The 21,127-nt window shown below is 36.4% G+C and overlaps 1 pseudogene; it reads left to right on the top strand.

The window, feature by feature from the left end:
- Window positions 1-828: 828 nt before the first annotated feature.
- LOC128214311 (leucine-rich repeat serine/threonine-protein kinase 1-like) lies at window positions 829-5,973 on the top strand (annotated as a pseudogene).
- Window positions 5,974-21,127: the final 15,154 nt, after the last annotated feature.

Raw genomic sequence — 21,127 nt, 5'->3', positions numbered from 1 at the left:
TTGTGGTGATTTTCAGCTTAAATCCGTTATGTATTAATAACTGATGAAAACTTGGGCATGGGAACCTTAAAGTTGGTAGGCATTTTGAACTTTTCTACTACATGGATGACCCTTTTGGACACCGTAATTCAATACGGTTAATATAATGAAACCATTTGCCTACAACGTTTATTTAAATGTAATCCAGTGCTAGGGTTTTTGTTTCTTTTGTTTACATTATTTAAAGTGTTCACAAAGATGCAATAAAGGCGAAGTGTAAAGCGTAAGACCCATGATCCTACCTCAAAGTTTAAGTCACACTTAGAGTTTAATCATTGTAGAATACTGTATATATGCATATATAGAGTATAGTTGGTCGCGGTTGGTCTGTAGCATTTTATCCAGGGAGGGAGTTTAAAATTACTTGTGTTTGGTACATCAAGACAATGTGTCGCGTGCAAGACCCTCGTCCCTACGTCAAAGGTCACATTAACTGGCTTATTATTATGGAATAATTTATATGCAGTATAGCTGGTTGTGTGCGGGCTGTAACTTTGCTATGCTGCGGGGATTTTGAAATAACTTGCCACATGTGTTTGGTACATAAAGAACATGTGTCAAGGTCACAGTTATAGGCTGAACGATATCGGTTGATGCATGTTATCTAATATAAAGAAAAGGTGATCGTTTCTTGGCTGTAATTTTGTCAGGCATAGGCTATGCCCTTTGTAGTCCCTGAATGAAGGTGTGTATATAAAAATCATGAAGTTCATCCGTCCGTGCAGCCGACTGTCCTTTTGCTTTTTCAAATTTTGCATTAGATAATAAAGTTTTAATTAAAGCAAAAAAATGAACCGATATGTTGCGATACAGAACAGAAGTGGTAGGTATCAGTATATAGGGGCTATTGCAGTGTATGCTAAAGCTTTGAATCAAGGTTTTGAAGAGGTCCAAAGGATTCGCCTGATGGTTGTTGGCATGTTTTCAGTTGGGAAAACCTCACTAGTAAATAATCTGGTTGAAGACCTTTCGAATAAAAAGGAAGCACACGTTCCATTTGAAGACCAAGTACAGAAGGAATAGATGTCCATTTATGTCTAGTTGATAGGGATAATCAGTGGAGAAAACAGAAACTTGCGAACAAGTCTCGAATTGTTGATAGGATTAAAATGTCAAATTTTGATGAGCACTATGAAAAACCACATGTAAATGGGGTAGGTGCGGGGCATGGATACCCTATGGATAATGATAAAGAAACAATGGTTAACACAGTTGTTCAAGACGCAGAGGAACCGCCGGAACCGACTGCTGCCTATACGTTAGAAGTAACAAAGCAAAGAGTTTTAGAAAGGAAAAATGAACCAGAAATAAGGGAAGTTCTTGAACAGTTGACAGAAAACAAGATTGAATCGAATAAAGATGAAATAGATGCCCCAAAAGGAGTAATCACTGGTAAAGAACCTCTGGTATCTGTTTGGGATTTTGCTGGGCAAAACCTTTACTACTCGACCCACCACTTTTTCCTGAACAAGCGCTCAATCTACTTGCTTTTGATGAATATGACGAAAGACCTTAACACTAATATTGAAGAAAGTGACTCTTTTTGTGGACTGTTGAATAAAAATTTCACCTGCTTGGAAGCATTCAAATTTTGGCTTAACTCAATTCACATGTATAGTTCTATTCACGATCAAGAACATGAAGTACAGCCAACAGTCATTTTGGTTGGAACACACAAAGATAAAATGAAATGCACGGAAGAAGAAAAGGAAGACAAAATGAATGAATTTTTCGAGGAAGCTTTAAAATCATTTATGAAAAATAATGAAATTCTACAACATATACACGCAAAAAGGTTTCTTGTGAATAACATTGCAAAAGGAGATCCAGTGTTTGATGAACTCAGAGCTGAGGTAAAGATGCTGGCTGAAAAGCAGCATTACTGGAATGAAAAAAGCCCGACAAGTTTTGTTCAGTTGGAGAAGTCTTTTGATAACATGCGTGCAAAAGGCAAGGAGCTGGTGTTTTTGTGTGATATACAAGATGAAAACATGAACAATATAAAGCCTGTTGATGAACGACAATTGCATTTGTTTCTGGAATTGCAGCACCTGTTTGGAAATATCCTACACTTTGATACAGCAGAGCTCAGAAAGTATGTAATACTGGCTCCCAAGTGGATTATTGAAGCTTTCAAATGTTTTATAAGGCAATCCTTGGACTACTACCGAGATCAAAATATATCACAAAGACTACACCTTTCGAAGAAGACATTCAGTGTCCAGATTTGAATAAGCACAATCATGGCCTGTTTAGAGTCAATGATTTCATAATTGATGAAAACATGAGCTGCAGCGAAGACCATGATGCCAAGGATGCTCACTTGATTGAAAAAACAGTTCTTCAGTGTTGGTACCACGATGCATTAGAAGAGATGGAAACAATTAAACAGAATAACTTGGGGGATTTAAGGGTTCCTGCAGTAGAGGAATTGCCAAAAATAGCAAGAGGTCTTGCAGGTAGCAAAGAGTTTTGGCTGTTGAGTATAGAACTGGGCATCTCTCAACCAACCATGGAGCGATTAAAAAAAGATCATTGGAATGAATCAAGGTCTGTTTTCATATATCATGTGTTATATGAGTGGAAACATTCACAGGGCAAAAATGCAACTCTTTCAAGTTTGAAGAGGAAGGTCTTTGCTGTCCATAAGAATTCAGATATTGATCTTGTCAGCATTTTCAGATGCCTTGGGACAAGAAACCAAGGTATTATATTGCTAGTTAGTTATGATGTTAATAATATCCGCATGTCATTTTATACAAATTCAAATTTCTGCTTATGAATGACATCGTTTTCTTAGAATTTTTTTATACGTAGCAAGCTTTAGTAACTTATTTCATGAACCATGCAAAATTAGTATTTCTTGATTACCATACAGGTATTTCCAAAACCTCTTAAGTATGTAAATAGTACATAAATTATACCAATTTATTTTTGGTAATTATTTAAAACAAATCATGTTCAAAATATTCAAATAAAACTTGATACACATGTGTCCAGGGATAGCATGCACATGCAGGCCCATAAATTGGGCCTTAACAATTGTTCAGTTATGCCCCTTGTTGTACTGAAGAAGCATTGGCGCAGTGGTCTTGTTTCACCACACTTAGTCTCATGCATTATTTTACAATTTGTGTTACATCATTGTGACATGTTTTAACGGAATGTTTATGCAACATTTTATTCAGAAGAAACTGGAGATCAGGATGATGAAGCGCCAGAGACCTCTGAGATGGACACATAAACTGGTGAGTAGGGACTTAGAGCAATATTTCTATTTTGGGTCTATTGAAACAACGTGCGTGGTGTCTCATATAAAACTGAATTAATACAAGCACATTGATGAGCTTCAACAAAGTTATGATTGTTGTGATAAAAAAAAAACGTTTTTTGTTAGTCTGTTTTACGAGAAAGAAATGTCAAGATATTGTCATAGCCGTCGACATATTCAGGATCGGCATCGTTATGTAAAACCTTTCAGCTTGACCTTAACTCAAAAACAATATAATCAAACTAAACTTGGTAGCCCTGTTGTCAATCACGGTACACATAATATACGTCAAGGCACAGAACACTTGATGGAATCATTGTTAAATTATAACCCTTGTTTGACAGAAAAATATACATCTATATGTCATCAATCAAACAAAAAATGACTTTAAATCATTCTTAGGTCTTGATTGGTTTATTTAACAAGAATATATACAAATAATTAATAAGCAGCTCAAATAAGGCTGGTGCAGTGTGAGTCTAGCGTTGTTAACGATTAATTAAGATAGTTTTCTCTTTCCCGAGATGGGGTTAGATGGTTTGCAACACAATTTAATTTATGATTTATGAAAAGCAGTAGGACCGGGAACTGAAAACCTCTGACGACATACATGTGTTCATACCAACCTTTGCCAAGGTGATACCTCTGAAGTTGTGTCAGTCTAGCTCTTAATCTGCCTTTTTCTTTTATTCTTCATCTGATATTCTGTTATAAAATGTAAAAGGTATATTTAATGCCATTTGTTTCAGGAGCTCAAGGCACTTCTGACTCATTTACGTGGGAACAGTTAATTAACACAGTTGTGTTGACTCGTGAAAAAACATGGCTATGTCGTGTTCAATGTTTGAATTGGCTACAAATATTTTGTCTTGCTCCAGTTAACACTGTGTGGGAACGGACACCGGATATAGCTCAAAAAGTGATCAATCGATAAGCGTTTGGTTTTGACACATGGACAGTTTTCTGTCATTTTTTTTTTGTATTTTATGGTGATATATTTAACAAAATCGAAGAGTTTTAAATTACTTGATACTGTGCAATATACGACTATGATGGAAATATGTCTCCTCTTTTGTATAATAGCCCAATTCTCGCCGAAAGTTGCATGATCGCTCACAAATGTTCATTTATGTGGTAAGATTTCAAGCATAAATCAACAAATTGAAAGTAAGAATAAAAACTGAATCGAGCGATTTCATTGTAATTACATAATCTAGTAATGTGTAAAATATCAATATGATATCTTTTGTTGTTACGGAGATATTCATACCTTTTGATGCCTTGGCAGTGTACTGGGGATAGATGAAGCAAATTAATAACTGCACAGGTGATAGCTATTAAGTGGACTGAGGATAGTAACGATGTATTTAGAAAAACGAGACTGTGATAATGATTACGGCTATTTATCTATACGCGAGCTCGAGGGAAATTGTTCGATGTTGTCCATATCGAGGGATGAGAGCAAAAACATGTTGTTGTTCTTTGTATCTGTATGCACTTAAAACTGTTTCATTCATACATATTAGTCAACCATGATGTATTTTTTCACAAGCATCAATATCTAAATATTTGAAATACGCCGGTAATCTGATTTATTGAGAAACACAAAACATATGGCCGTAGAATTTATGTGGTGTTTGCTATTCATATATATATATTTAATATTGCTTTGTAAATCAAGTAGGTACGTTTTTGCAAACAGAAAGTCACCAGTAGGGATATTGTGATCAAATTTGGAACACGTAAAGCTTTGTTCTAAGCTTGGGTCGATGTTGGTATTACTTAGAACAGAATAATGGTCTCTGCTCGTTCACTTCAGTGAGAAAGAATGTATTGTGAGCAACCCTGATATTTACGCAGCTTGCATATATACGTTCATTTAGGAGAGCACGGATCTAAAGTTTGCTCAATAATTTCTTATCAAATTGTTCTCTCACTTCTTGCAGATTATTTGAAAGTTCGAAATAGACATATACATGTATAGTGTATATTAACAGTGTTACTATAAATTTTTGTCCCATTTTACATGGTATCATCAGGGCACACATTTTTCAGCTTTGAAACTGTCCCCAGTACATAATACGGCTATCCCCAGTACAGTACTGTGAACATTTCTAAGGGCATATCTTTAACAGTTTAAAAGTAACATTGCCATTTCTTACAATAAAAATAGTTGAACTTATTCTTGTGAACATTTTCGATTCAGATTTATTATTTATTCGATATTTTTCCTAAAAATATCAATACTTGTCGAAATTCAGTAAGTTTTGAGGTGATCATCTCAGATTTGAAGAAACCTTTTACGAGGTCTGCTAAATCGTAAGCACTTTAAAGTATACCATAGGCCAAATTTAGCATTCAGCTATTAGTTCAAACACTTGCTTCATTTGTGGTATCCGTATCGGTAGATATGCGTTAACACAGCAAGATCTTACCTCTGGTAAATTAAAACAACTGCATAATTGTCTGTTAACTTATCACTTTTTGGGCTATATCCGGTGTCCCTTCCCACACAGTGGTTAAAGAGTAGTGAAATGGGTCCAGAGTGTAAGGTTTTCGTGAAGCGGGAAATCACCCGTCTAAACATTGTGATGTAAGGACTCGTCAGTCTGTTTGACAGTTGGCACATTCATGCTTTTGTATATTCTGTTTGTGAATTGGCCAATTAACTTTTCATTTGAATGAAGGATTTTATCGTATGTCATTATGCATATAGAGCAATCACTGATATGGGTATCGGTACTTGGTTTTACAGGAAGATGCAGAAGCAGGTTTGCTACTAGCTGCATCCATTTAAAGAATGTTCGTAGAATTACTAAATTTTCAACTCGCGTTTTGTGATTTAAATTTATCTGTACAGTTCATCTATTAGTTTAATTTGAAATTATAATCATATCATTTTATATATTTGTTATATTGTTTAAAAGCCAGATTTGCAATGGAATGCTTTGTATATCCGGTTTGCAATATGATGATTAATATTAAAGCTATACTAAATAAATGTTTAACGTGAACTTGAGTATTCTAAACGTAAAAAACTATTGCCAAAAATAATCCGATTTGAAATTAACCTGGTAATGACAGAAAGAGTCAATAAAGAGCCTAGTGGTTAGCACACTCGGTTCTCACCTACGCGACCCTGGTTCGATTCCCGTCCTGGGCGTGTGTTAGTTTTGTTTAGTGATCATCAAGTTTTGTTTAGTGGTCATCAAGCCGGAAAACTGGCTTTCTACCGGGTATTTCGCACCCCCCCCCCCCAAGCTATCAAACATTTTTTTAGACATAAACAATGGTATTTATCACGAATTGTCTAATATTCAAATAATAGAAGCGGTCAATCATATACAGTTATCGACGGGGTCAATGGCGTTATGTGCATATCTGCATATCACACGGACACAACTGCAAGTTAAGATAGTTTGTAGCCTTTCTTGCTCATTTTTTAAACTCAGAATATCAATGTTTAAAATGCAACTGAATAGTTGACCTCATCTTGGTTTTGGTTTTGATTTCTTATCAACCTTTCGGTGTTTCTTTAAGTAAGTGAAGAATGTCCGGTTTGCTAATGATGAGGCTGCAGTAATGACACTGGCATTTATGTATGTGTCTAATTTTTCATCGTCTATTTGGCAATCGCAAAATAAAAAAAAAGGATCTCAAATGAGTGTTTACTTTGTATCAAATGTATTAAACGAGTTCATTTAAAAAATAAAAACGAGGCTCATAACTCATTTACGGTCGCAGATCAAAGTTTCTTCAATACACTTCTCTTGTCAATGTTCGAAGTATGTACATTGTGTGTTATTAGGATGCTTTATCCGCAGGAAAGAAAATAGCCCGACATAAAAACTTTTTATTAACAATAAAAAACATAAATCGGGTTTCAATTATCAACCGATTTTCAAATAATATATACTAAAAACAACAAAAATACATATTTCAATCTATTTAAATCAAGCAAATCAATAAAAAAGCATTATTAGGTTTACAAAAAGCTTGCCAGGAAGGTTTGTAAACGACCCAGGTCTGCACCCCAAATGCCAATAATACAAATTAAACTATAGAGGCAAGCCCAGTTGTCAAAAAAACACACAGCCTTTTTAGAGGCACAATGTTAGGGTCAATACGACGATGAACACAAACGTTTAAACATCACATACATATAAACAAACACCACAACAGAGATTTACCGATAAATTATGGGATTACCATATTCGAACGGACACTGCAACACGAGTACTCAGGAACTCAAGTCTACTGGGGGCTTAAACTAGTTTATATGGCCTTAGCCCCACACTTGTCCCATCATTTATAAATACCGGGTTATTACAAAACTAAAGCTTTAAGCCTTATTAGTACAATTACCAACTAGTAAACAATGAAGAATTAAACACTCAAACACACACGCACACACACACACACACACACGCACACACACACACACACACACACACACACACACGCATACACACACATCACGTGCACGCACACACACACAATAACGCGCACGCACACACATACGTGTATTGCATGCGCTTTGAGGACCTTGACATATATCGACGCTCGGAGGACCCATTGTTTATATGGACGCTACATCGTCGTCTTTTTCAGTATATATTGTTCATGAACGGCAATTTCCAATGTTGAAAATAATATATTGTTTCTATTTTTGGTTTCTATGAAATTGCCATTTATTTATTTGTCAATGTTTTCGAAGGCAATGAGGACCCCCATAACCTATCGGCATTACGAGGACAGTGCTAAATATTACAATGCTTGCCAACTTTGAGAGGCCTTTAAACAAAACATTTAATATGCTTCAGTTGAATATCTGAGTTCTCAAACACTATAACAAAGAACATGTTTATGTGTGTGTTTTTAAAGAAAGAAACAGAGCCGAGACAGCGGCCGCCGTACAATCTTCTTTGACAAATATGAAATATGCATACTACTCAGAAGTTCTAAACCGCCATGGGCCAGCAAACCTATTGTTTAATTCCAACCATATTTTCTTACCAATTTATTTTCATTGCATTTTTTAATCATATATCTTAAAGATATTTCAGTGGCTCTTCTTTTCTATATATGTATCTGTAAGGTAGCATTTTTTCTGTAAATGGCATGATGTTTCTTTACATGGGATAGAAAATCAGAAAAGTTATATTTTGTCTTTTTATAACAGTGAAACTTAAGTTGAGTGAATCACTCATGGAGTCATTAAGTTACAAGCAGTTTCGCTTGGTATTCTTCGATTTTATTGATTTTAACATAAAACATACACATATCGTAGATATAGCGTATTTTAAGAGACTCAAATGTTTATGTCCTCCAACAAGGAAAGGTCATTGTCAACATTAGTAGAAATATTTGACCTTCGTTTTCAGGGACCATGGTAATTTTTTTCTATTTGTGGGGACTTTCTTATATGGGGAATTATCCTGATGACAGAAATTGCTTAATCATGATAACCTAGAAAATGTGTCCATATGACACAGATGCCCTAAACTTCTACTTCTGCTTTTTCACAATAATGCCATATTTTCACAAAATAGAGGTCCAAAACTCCGTGAATAATAATTTCGGACGGATGAAAATACCCAGGTGTACAAGTTCACACCTTGAATATTATATCCATACGGTTTCAAATCTGTAGAAAAAACACGCTTTTTTTGAGTTACGCGAGACACAAACTGTTCGGGACGTACATACATTGTGCCACACACTGAACACACTGCAACAACAAACAATCAATCTGAGGACTTAACATTTTGAGGACTTGCACAAATATTGTCAACTATTTGCACAAGTTCATTTAATATCTGCAAATTATGTGATGCAGTCTGACAGCAGAACAAACAAGAAATTGTGAAACAGAAATGCCCCCACAGGTTATTGTCACAAAAACTAGAACATGTGTCCATAGGACACAGATGCCCCCACTAGCGCTTTGTCAAAAATGCAGATTTTTCACTAAATCAAGGCCCATAACTCCGTAAAAATAAAATTTAGCTGACTAAAAATACTCAGGTGCACAAATTCACACCCTGAATAATACATCCATGCAGTTTCAAGTCACTACTACAAACGCTTTAAGAGTTTTGGACGACACAAACTAAAAATGCCGTTTTTTCACTAAATCAAGGCCCATAACTCTGAAAATATAAATTTTGGAGGGATGAAAATACAGGTGCACAAGTTCATACCCTGAATAATACATCCATGAAGTTTCAAGTCTGTACTACAAATGCTTTTAGAGTGACACAAACTTAAAATGCCGCTTTTTCACAAAATCAAGGCCCATAACTCCGTAAATATAAATTTTGGCCGGATGAAAATACCCAGGTGCGCTAGTTCACACCCCGAGTAATACATCCATGAAGTTTCAAGTCTGTACATCAAACGCTTTTAGAGTTATGGACGACACAAACTTTTCGGGACGGACAGACGGAATGACGGACGGACATACCAAAATTTGTGTGTTTATGGGCATTTTGTTCTTTAAAAGATCAAAGGAAAAGCCCGTAATAAACAAAGATATTATGGGCTTACGGAATGAACCTATTGTATTCTTTTGTCTTAGGCTCCTCCCCTAAGCTCATAAACCCACATGTGTTGGCTCGGACGGACGGAATGACCGACGGACAGACGGACAAAGGCAAAAAAGAGGTGGGGGCATAAAAATTGACCTTTGAATTTAATTTGACCTTTGACCTTGAATGGTGACCTTGACCTTGACATGCAACCACTCAAATGTTTGGTTTCAGACGATGTACATGCATGCCAAGTTTCAAGTATGCGTATATAATGGTTCAAAAGTTATGGACAATGGTAAAATTGGTAATCGGGGTTTGGCGAAAGACTATTGTAACTCCTTCACAATTGTGAAGGAGTAACAATATTCTTGCGCCAAACCCTCGAACTATATATTTGACCGCTGACTTTGAACGATGACCTTGACCGTGTAATATTTGCCCTCAAAATGTGTGGCTTTATGAAATACATATGCATGCCAAATGTGAAGTCTCTATCTGTATTATTTCAAAAGTTATGGCCAATATTAAAGTTGAACACACACAAACAAACAAACCAACAAACAGACAGGGCAAAAAAAAAATATGCCCCACATCTATAGATGCTGGGGGCATAGAAATATCCCAATTCAATTTAATTCCCTTGAATTCAAAAGGTAAACACTTACTAAATACAATCCCATAGCCCCCCCCCCCCTCCCCCTTCTCAATAACGGGTTTCTCAATGTGTATGGCACTCTTTTGCCAATATGCCTATATAGTGTTGGTTTAGTGATTGATTTATTGGCTTATTAACAGGTACTTAATGGTTTCTTGAAAACGTTAATTACCCCCACCCTCCCCACAAACACACATCTTTTTTAAAACCTTTTTATTGCTGATACTTGTACTTTTATAGTTGTAATGTCGGTGTAGATAAAGCATGTGTTGCTTTACCTTCTTTTGCATTGCATTCGGCCATTTAAGTGTTTTCTTTTGTTTGCTTCCCATTACACAGGTTGGCTTTTTGGATGTGGATATGGGGTGTATTTAACTTGGCTTGCGTTTTCTATTTTCTACTTTTGGTATTCTCAGGATGGTAAAGGAGAAATGATCCAAAATAGTTTTTTTCTTTAACTGAAGTCATAGGTTAAGGTTAAGGTCACAGAGTAACACAAATAGGAAATGGCACACTTCCTACCCATGATGTATTGACACAACCAAGTAACCAGCTAACAGCAAAGCGGTTTAGATATTGTCTGGACAAAATATGTCAGGCCGACAGAAGCATGGAAAGGCGTAAGGACCGATGGACAGAGTGTAAATCTCTAGTCCCCACACCCCATCAGTGGGGCCTAATAACTCTACTAGTTCTTACCACTTTGATGTATGTCGGGGTGGGGTTGTAGAACTACCAACGACTGGTACCCTAGCTGACCATCATCACATTCATCACCACTGGACGACCTCACCATTTCATCATTTGGCCCTGTTTTATAAACATAATATAATGACATTAACAAGAAAGCTGTGTTTGTGAAACAGCAATGCCACCACAGTTTGTTGTCACAAAAGAAATGACCTTTAACCTTAAATGGTGACCTTGACCTATATATTCTGAACTTTGAACAATGATCGTGACCTGTCTGCATTCAAAATGTGCGGCTTCATGAAATACATATGCATGCCAAATATGAATTCTCTACCTGTATTTCAAAAGTTATGGCCAATGTTAAAGTTGGTCCCAAAGAAACCAACCAACCAACAAACAAATAGACAATATGTCTCTAGATCTAGGGGTATAAAAAACACACTTTGTAAGATCAGTACACAATCTGTATGAGAACCTAACATCCTGAGAACTTGCAAAAATTATAAAATATTATATTGTTACAGTTCATCTTTTATCTGAAGATTATGTGAAACAATTTGACAAAATAACATAAGTCATTCCAACTTCAATGGGGGCAGCACAATATGACATTTATAATACACACTGTAAGGTCACACAATCTGTGTGAGGACCTAACATTCAGAGGACTTAAACAAAATATTGTCAACTATTACATAACTAACCAGTTCCTTAAATATCTGCAAATTATGTGATAAAGTCTGAATTATGAACTAAGGCTTTCCGATTTCAACATAGTTGCTAGAGACTAATACTGTAAATATTTTTTTACTAACGAAGAGACATTATCTTAACTAGATCTTACAATTGAGCTGTGTGTTGGTATTTTACCATTGCTGGCAATGTTTAATGGGCGACCTCAACTGCAGCTTATCATTCTGCCCTGTTTTAAAAACAAAACAACATAAGACCTTTAAAATTCACTCTCTGTAATATCATACACTCTTTGAGAGGACCTTAGTCCAGAGGACACACAAAATAGTGTCAGCTGTAGTATAGTGCACTATACGATGCAATACATTATACCATACAATCTCATTCGATGTTGGTGCCAAATTTAAAAGCAAGGTAAATAATAAGCTGCTGTAAAATTTGTTTTTAATACTATGGTTTGTTGAAACTCATTTGCAGGGTAACAATATACAATTATTGATTTTTAGTGAGGTCGATATGAGGATTTATCGACTTGGAAAAAGTGATATTGACCGAGGGCGCAGCCCGAGGTCGATATCACTTTTTCCAGGTTGATAAATCGTCATATCGACTGAATCTGAAAGGCAACAATTGTTTAATAATTAAATAAAGCCTACATGTACGCTTTCAATAACTTTGACTTAATGTTATCGTTTCGCACCAGAGCCTATATTCACAAAGCCTTTAAGTATTTCCCTTAAGGAGTTTCACCTAAGTGAGATTTTCCCTTAAGTAGCGAAACTCCCTAAGGCGTATTCACAAAGCTCCTTAGGAATTCCTTAGAAAATTTGCTCTTACAGGAAATCGGACTTCTAAGTATGTCGGAAATAATACCAGACCTTGTGTGCAACATGGCTGCGCAGGACGTCGTGTGTGACGTTGCTGCGCAGGACATTGTACATGACGTCAGTAGGAAAGCGTTAAGCGTGAGTTAAATAGATGCGATTGTGTCAGAAACTTCGGATCCGGTCAGTTCATATTTAGACCACGACTACGAGCCATATTTTTTTAGGCCACGCCTATGATTCAATATAGTAAAATTACTGAAACTCACGTGACCTCATTTAAACCAATCAAGTTCATGAAAAATATTCATTTAATAATAATTTCGCTTATTCCATCTGTTTTACACACAAACATTTTAATATAAAATCACTTAAAATAAGTAACAATACACTTTTTATGCCCCCAAGATCTAGATGGGGGGGGGGGGGGGGCATATTGTTTTTGCCCCGTCTGTTTGTGTTTGTTGGTTTGTGTGCAACTTTAAAATTGGCCATAACTTTTGAAATAATACAGGTAGAGACTTCATATTTGGTATGCATGTGTATTTCATGAAGCTGCACATTTAAAATGCAAACATGTCAAGGTCAAGGTCATTGTTCAAGGTCATACGCCAAATATATAGGTCAAATAACCAATTTTAACATTTTACATAGCTTTTTAACATACTAGATACTTGGCATGCATGTACGTATCCTGGAACCAAACAATTTGAGGGGTCTCATGTCAAGGTCAAGGTCACCATTCAAGATCACAGGTCAATTCAAGGTCAAATGTCAATTTTTGTGACAGTAACCTTTGGGGGCATTGCTGTTTCACAAACACAGCTTTCTTGTCAAAATTAAAGCAAGATCCAATTGAATGGTCAGAAAATGTTGACATGCTTATGTTCCTCCACGACAATCAAAAGACTGAATGACCCGATTCTCATATACTTAACATTTTGAATCTGGAGTAAACTAGGGTTCCAAAGGCAGATTTAAAGGGGTAGGAAGCAGCGTACGCCTACACTAAAATTTGCCAAGGTGCATTTTTTCAAAGAGGAAAATCGCCTAAAAAAGACCAAACTTTGATAAAATGAGATCGAAAAGAACCATATTGAGTGAAATAAGTCATGTTATTGTAGTGCCGTATTTCTCCTAATAGTAGCGCCCGGGCGCCGTGCAAACCGATCAGGGGGCGCTCTTATTTCAGACCTTATTTTTCATTATCTAGAAATTTCACGGTCACTAAGTGCTATGAAACTCTATACACAAATACCGATCGGTAATTGCAGCTTCTCTGATAGTACGACGTTATCTTTCAATTATTTGAAATTGTAGACACCAAGTTTTATCTACAAGAGATCCAAAATGCCTGCCAAACGATCTTTTCCGCAAATTTTAACTTGTAATATCATCGGAGAGGAAAGCAGAAGTTGACAATATTGGAGTCAATGGCTAGCACTCGGGAGTGGATCGGATTTTCTCTGAGTACCCTAAGATCTACTTTAACCAAATATGAAATTCATTTTTTATAACAGAATGTTTGACGGATATATTTTAAACTGGGAATTTAATTAAAATAATCAGGTATTATCTTTGTTTACGAATGGAAACAATCCAGCTGTATCCGGGGGAAAAGAGACCGGTCCCGAATGGTAGTGCAGTAATGTTTACGTTTTACGATGAAACGAAACACTTAAGAGTTTCTAATAGAATTTGTGTATGGAAACGGCGGAAAATCTCGTTTTTTACAAATGATGTATTCATGTTTAGTTTACTTTCAGCCTAATTAGCAATAGAAACCTTTTTTTTTTCGATCGCAATACAAGATTCACCAGTGCATTGATATCTTTTAGTCAGTGGGTGGGGTTGACATTTGGATTCAAAACATGGGGGGGGGCGCTACTATTAGGGAGGGTGCTTCTATTAGGGGAAATACGGTATTTATCTACTTTTCCTTTATCACAAACACTGTCGTTTATACCCATTGACAGACCCCTGCTTTGTAAAACCTGGTGTGCATTTTCACTAAACTCGTCACAGTTTACATGTATTTTTAGATGTTAAACACATTAATTTGTCTATTAAGACTTTAAGAGTCTAAGATACCCTTGGGGAAGACCCAAAGTTTCTTGCATATAATCATGGTCGCTTTATTGTTCATTTGTAGGGGGGTTACATTGCCAAACAGTTGCCCCACCCCCAACCATCGGAAAACCCTGGATCCGCCCCTGGGTTCCCTTAAAGTATTTCCATAAAACAGAATTCCAATAGAAAACTAGAAAATGTGTCCATAGGACACAGATGTCCCCACTTCCACTTTGTCAGAACAAGTTATACATAATACATAAGTCCCTACCGGATGAGAAAAGCACAAAATCAAAAATTTGAAATACACACTTTGAAAGATCACAAAATCAGTTTGGGGACCTTACATTCAGAGGACTTGCACTTTGGAAGATGAACAATCAGTTTGAGGACCTTACGTTCAGACGACTTGCACAAACTAGCGTAAAAAGCACCCTTTAATTAAATATCTCTAGATTTAATTATACAAACTGAATGATAAACAACGGCATTCAAATATCAATTGAGTTGCTAAATATTAAGAAGTAACAAGCCACAACCTACTCAGCCTGATCTTACCATTGAGCTGTCTGTCAGTATTGGATGTTACAGCATTTGGCGACTGGTACCCTTGCTGGGAATCATCACTTGGAGACCTCTCCTGCATCTCATCATTCTGACCTGTTCAAAAAACAGCATAAAATGACTTCTAACCTATTCCCTAATATGGGGTTTCTGCAGCAAACAACATTTAGAAAGATGTGGATAAAAGATCAAACTGTTTACAGAAATGAAAATTTCATGTTTAGAAAGCATTAAAAAATTGTGGCAAAGTGAGAAATTGCTACTGCTACTCCCCCTTTGACAAAATATTTTCAACTGTTGTCTGCTGCAGGAGACCTAAAAACATGTTAGCAGGGCCTCTGTGGTAGCAAGGTTAGAGTCGCTGACTCATAATCTCTAGCCCCTCACTGCTGTGGGTGTGAATCCCAAAAGGAGTGAATATCCTTATGTGAGGAAGCCACCGGCTGGCTTGCGGTAGGTCAGTGGTTCTACCAAGTTGTCTGTCTGTGTAACTCAGGTGGGATTCTTGGATCTTCCTCCACTTGTTATAAGCCGGGCGTCGCAAAATGACAGAAATACTATCGAAGTGATGTGAAAAACCCGACAAAACAAGCAAAGACATGTTAGTATCTAGTATTGGAATACAATATACTCTTCGAAAAATATCACAATCTTTGTGAGGACCTTACATTCAGAGGACTTCCACAAAATATAGCCAATTATCGTTAAAAGGCAACAGTTCATTAAATACCTGCAGATTATGTGCTACAGTCTAAAAGATAAACAAAGGCATTCCAATTTCAACTTAATACCTATTGATTAACAAGATAAACACTTCCTAAATAACAGGCCAGTTTTATCTCCGCCAGTTCTTACTATTGAGCTGTGTGTCTGTATTGGATGTAACAGCATTTGGCGACTGGTACCCTTGCTGACCATCATCACTGGGGGGAGACCTCTCCTGCTGCTCATCATTCTGCCCTGTTGGAAAAAACAGCATAACAAGTCATTTGAAATACACACTTTGAAAGATCCCACAATCAGTTTGAGGACCTTACATTCAGAGGACTTGCACTTTGGAAGATAAACAATCAGTTTGAGGACCTTGCGATCCTGAAGACGACTTGCACAAACTAGCGTAAAAAGCACCCTTTAATTAAATATCTCTAGATTAAATTATACAAACTGAACGATAAACAAAGGCATTCAAATATCAATTGAGTTGCTAAATATTAATAAGTAACAAGCCACAACTTACTCAACCTAATCTTACCATTGAGCTGTCTGTCAGTATTGGATAGTACAGCATTTGGGAACTGGTACCCTTGCTGGGAATCATCACTTGGAGACCTCTCCTGCATCTCATCATTCTGACCTGTTCAAAAAACAGCATAAAATGACTTCTAACCCATTCCCTAATATGGGGTTTCTGCAGCAAACAACATTTAGAAAGATGTGGATAAAAGATCTAACTGTTTATCGAAATGAAAATTCCATGTTTAGAAAGCATTGAAAAATTGTGGCAAAGTGAGAAATTGTTACTGCTACTCCCCCTTTGACAAATATTTTCAACTGTTTTCTGCTGCAGGAGACCTAAAAATATGTTAGCAGGGCCTCTGTGGTAGCAAGGTTAGAGTCGCTGACTCATAATCTCTAGCCCCTCACTGCTGTGGGTTTGAATCCCAAAAGGAGTGAATATCTTTATGTGAGGAAGCCACCGGCTGGCTTGCGGTAGGTCAGTGGCATTCTGGCAAACTTTCGCATTCTGTTTCCGTTTTGCGTAGTTGCATGGAGGAGTAACAATATTGCTATTGTTATTTCAACAGCGACATCTTAAGAGTAAATGCCTTGCTTCTCGATAAAGTCAAGTGACGGGAAATGGCGACGATTATCGGATCAAACTGACCACCCTAATATAATATGGAAACTGGTCTTCCGGTGCCAAAGGTAAGCTCCGCCCTCGTCAATAACTTCCCTCGAATTTCGATACACACCCACGTAGACAAAACACACATTGGGAAGCCGGCAATATAAAATTACTTGTTTATATCATAACAACTTATTTAATTTTTCGCCTGCCTGTCTTCAATTTTCATCGATTGCACCGGGATTATCTTCCATAATCGCCCCAAAATACTAGTCAATAAAATATCCGGAAAAGCGATTTTTAAATCTTTCATTAAACATTAACAAACACGATTTATATGAGATTAAATTGGCTTTAAACACAGAAAAAGAACATAATTCGGCGTTGCAGAAACATTTTTTTATATTAAATAGTCATTTTTTCAAAAATTGTGTGAAACTTTTTATGTGGGTACGTTTTGACCAGAAAAGCGCTTACGTTTTGACCTGGTTTGGGTACGTTTTGACCAGGATGTGGGTACGTTTTGACTTGGGTACGTTTTAACTTGGGTACGTTTTGACTGGTTACCATCGCCCTAGCCGAACCATCAAACATGTAAACGGGATATATAAAAAATCCGTTCATCTAAACTTATTTACTCAAATTATCTGTATCATGTCGTCTTTAATTGACAAAGCAATGCGCTGAAGCAATTAGCGGAGCCCGAAAGCGAAATAATTAGAGGTCTGGCTCCTAGTCCTAGAGTCGTCTCGTCGTAGAGGTTTGAACCCGGGTTCCGTCACATAGTTTGTGACTGTCTAAATATATCACAAAATCCTTTTTACGGCCATTTGCCTTTTTTCTGATTCATTGTATGTCAGTCTTAAGTGAACGACATGATTAAACAAACTCTGTTCGGGTAAGTTTAGACCATGAAAAGTATATGCAGGTAAAGTGATCGCATTGATCGTGATACGACCTAAATGGTGATAAAAACTGCGTACGTTAAACAACAACAACAACAACAACAACAACAACAAAAACAACATCAACAACAACATCAACAACAACATCAACAACAACATCAACAACAAAAACAACTCAGCCCTCTCATCAACCCAATTCACACAAGGGAATTCATGGAAATGTATTGGTAGGCTAAATATTCACTCATTTCTAAATTCCGTTTTGTTTTGTTTTGTGTTGGGTTTTACGTCACTTCGACAGTATTGCAGTCATTGCGCGAAGTCCGGCTAACCTCAAGTGGAGAAAGACCCCAGAAACCCGTCTGAGTTGCACAGACGGACAACTGGGTAGAACCACTGACCTACCGCAAGCCAGCCGGTCTTAATTTCGTAAAAAATCATCAACTAAATTCAGATAAAACATATGTACGCTTTTTTTCTATTTTGGAATTACACTAAGTGGACATTTTCGCCATACAGGTCTACATTATTCCTAGCCAGCAAGCATATATATGGGCGATATCAGTAATCTGATATAGGTATTCGGATATTGCATAGATAAAGCATTGATGTATGATTTAGGATATAGTTTTTATGATATCGAGTCAATATCGGCGTGATGTTTGAACTCGATGGCATATCACGGGGATTATCAGTAATCTGATATAGGTATTCGGATATTACATAGATATAGCATTGATGTATGATTTAGGATATAGTTTTTATGATATCGAGTCAATATCGGCGTGATGTTTGAACTCGATGTCATATCACGGGGATTATCAGTTATCTGATATACGTATTCGGATATTACATAGATATAGCATTGATGTATGATTTAGGATATAGTTTTTATGATATCGAGTCAATATCGGCGTGATGTTTGAACTCGATGTCATATCACGGGGATTATCAGTAATCTGATATACGTATTCGGATATTACATAGATATAGCATTGATGTATGATTTAGGATATAGTTTTTATGATATCGAGTCAATATCGGCGTGATGTTTGAACTCGATGTCATATCACGGGGATTATCAGTTATCTGATATAGGTATTCGGATATTACATAGATATAGCATTGATGTATGATTTAGGATATAGTTTTTATGATATCGAGTCAATATCGGCGTGATGTTTGAACTCGATGTCATATCACGGGGATTATCAGTTATCTGATATACGTATTCGGATATTACATAGATATAGCATTGATGTATGATTTAGGATATAGTTTTTATGATATCGAGTCAATATCGGCGTGATGTTTGAACTCGATGGCATATCACGGGGATTATCAGTTATCTGATATAGGTATTCGGATATTACATAGATATAGCATTGATGTATGATTTAGGATATAGTTTTTATGATATCGAGTCAATATCGGCGTGATGTTTGAACTCGATGTCATATCACGGGGATTATCAGTAATCTGATATAGGAATTCGGATATTTCACAGATATAGCATTGATATATGAATTAGAATATAGTTTAATGATATTGAGGCAATATTAGTATGATGTTTTGAACTCGATGTCAAATTGATACCACTACACACAGAAAATCGGATATTTTACAGATGTAGCATTGATTTATGAATTAGAATATAGTTTTAATGATATTGAGGCATGTTCAGTGTGCCCAATGTCGGTATGATATAGGACTGTAGATAACATTGAGATTGAAAATATATTTGTCCAATATTGGCCCTATATTGTCTTATTACCTCCCTTTTTATTCATTTAAAACCAAAACAATTTGAATAAAAATGAGTTGACCATTTCAATTGTATATTTTATCCTGCATATAATTTTAAATAAGACTTTATTTCTGTTTGCTGTTACATTTCAGGATAAATACACCATTTCTTTAAAAAATAAATATCTTTAAATTAAGAGTAGAGAGAATTAGGAGAATTAATATTTGTATATTTCAAATTGTCATCAAACAAACTAAAGCTCAAATAGCTATAGTAATATTTGAAAAGATGGATATTGGCATCTCTATTTAAGCAGCTGCCCTTTTACAGCGAAAGTTGTAAATGGGAAGCTAATCTAAATATATAGATATAATAAATATGCAAAACTGGTAAAGTGATTATGGTTTAATATTGAAATTCAAAGGACATCAGCTTCCGTATATAGATCCTATATCAGAAAATCGACATCCAGGGGATTTGGAACAATATTGAGGCTATATACCGTCTATAACAATACGGATATCCAGGGGATTTTGCATACACTGTGCAAGATTTTGATCGCCCCGATATCCGGTACCGATATCCAGCCGACATCCATGCCGATATATAGATCCTATATCAGAAATATGACATCCAGGGGATATGGAACTATATTGAGGCTATATACCGTCTATAACAATACCGATATCCAGGGGATTTAGCATAGGATGTGCAAGATTTCGATCGCCCCGATATCCGGTACCGATATCCAGCCGACGTCCATGCCGATATATTTGCTATATAGACCCAATATACGTCTGCTGACTGGGTTAGTGTTTCAACTAACATTCGGAAAAATAAAAACCCATTTGTGCCCAAGGTCCCATCAATTTGAGCTCTCCAAACACTGTAGACCCAGACGAGAGAGCTCCTGGAAGGACCCTTCTGGCCTGGGTCTGAAGTGTTTGTATTCATAATTTGTCATTATTTAAATGCATGTACACATTACCGTGAAAACCAAAATGAACTGGTCCAATTATTGAAAGACGACTGGCTTATTCAAAGATTTGGGCATACATGGTTAAATATATACAAAGTCGGTCTTGATTTCTATTAACACTCTTTCAATGTTTATGTCCATATACCCCCGCTTTGAAAATCAAACACGGGTACCAGACATGTTTCACTCGAACTCTAGCTGATAAAAAGGATACAATTCAAGCTATAAAGCATATTGTAAATTCGTGATCTTGGACTTTTCACGTCCAAATAAAGTACGCGTCAAACTGAATGCGAATGCTTTGTTAG

The sequence above is a fragment of the Mya arenaria genome, chromosome 2, assembly GCF_026914265.1.
Source record: "Mya arenaria isolate MELC-2E11 chromosome 2, ASM2691426v1".
NCBI lineage: Eukaryota > Metazoa > Mollusca > Bivalvia > Myida > Myidae > Mya > Mya arenaria.
This window is presented reverse-complemented; position numbering and strand designations above follow the sequence as displayed.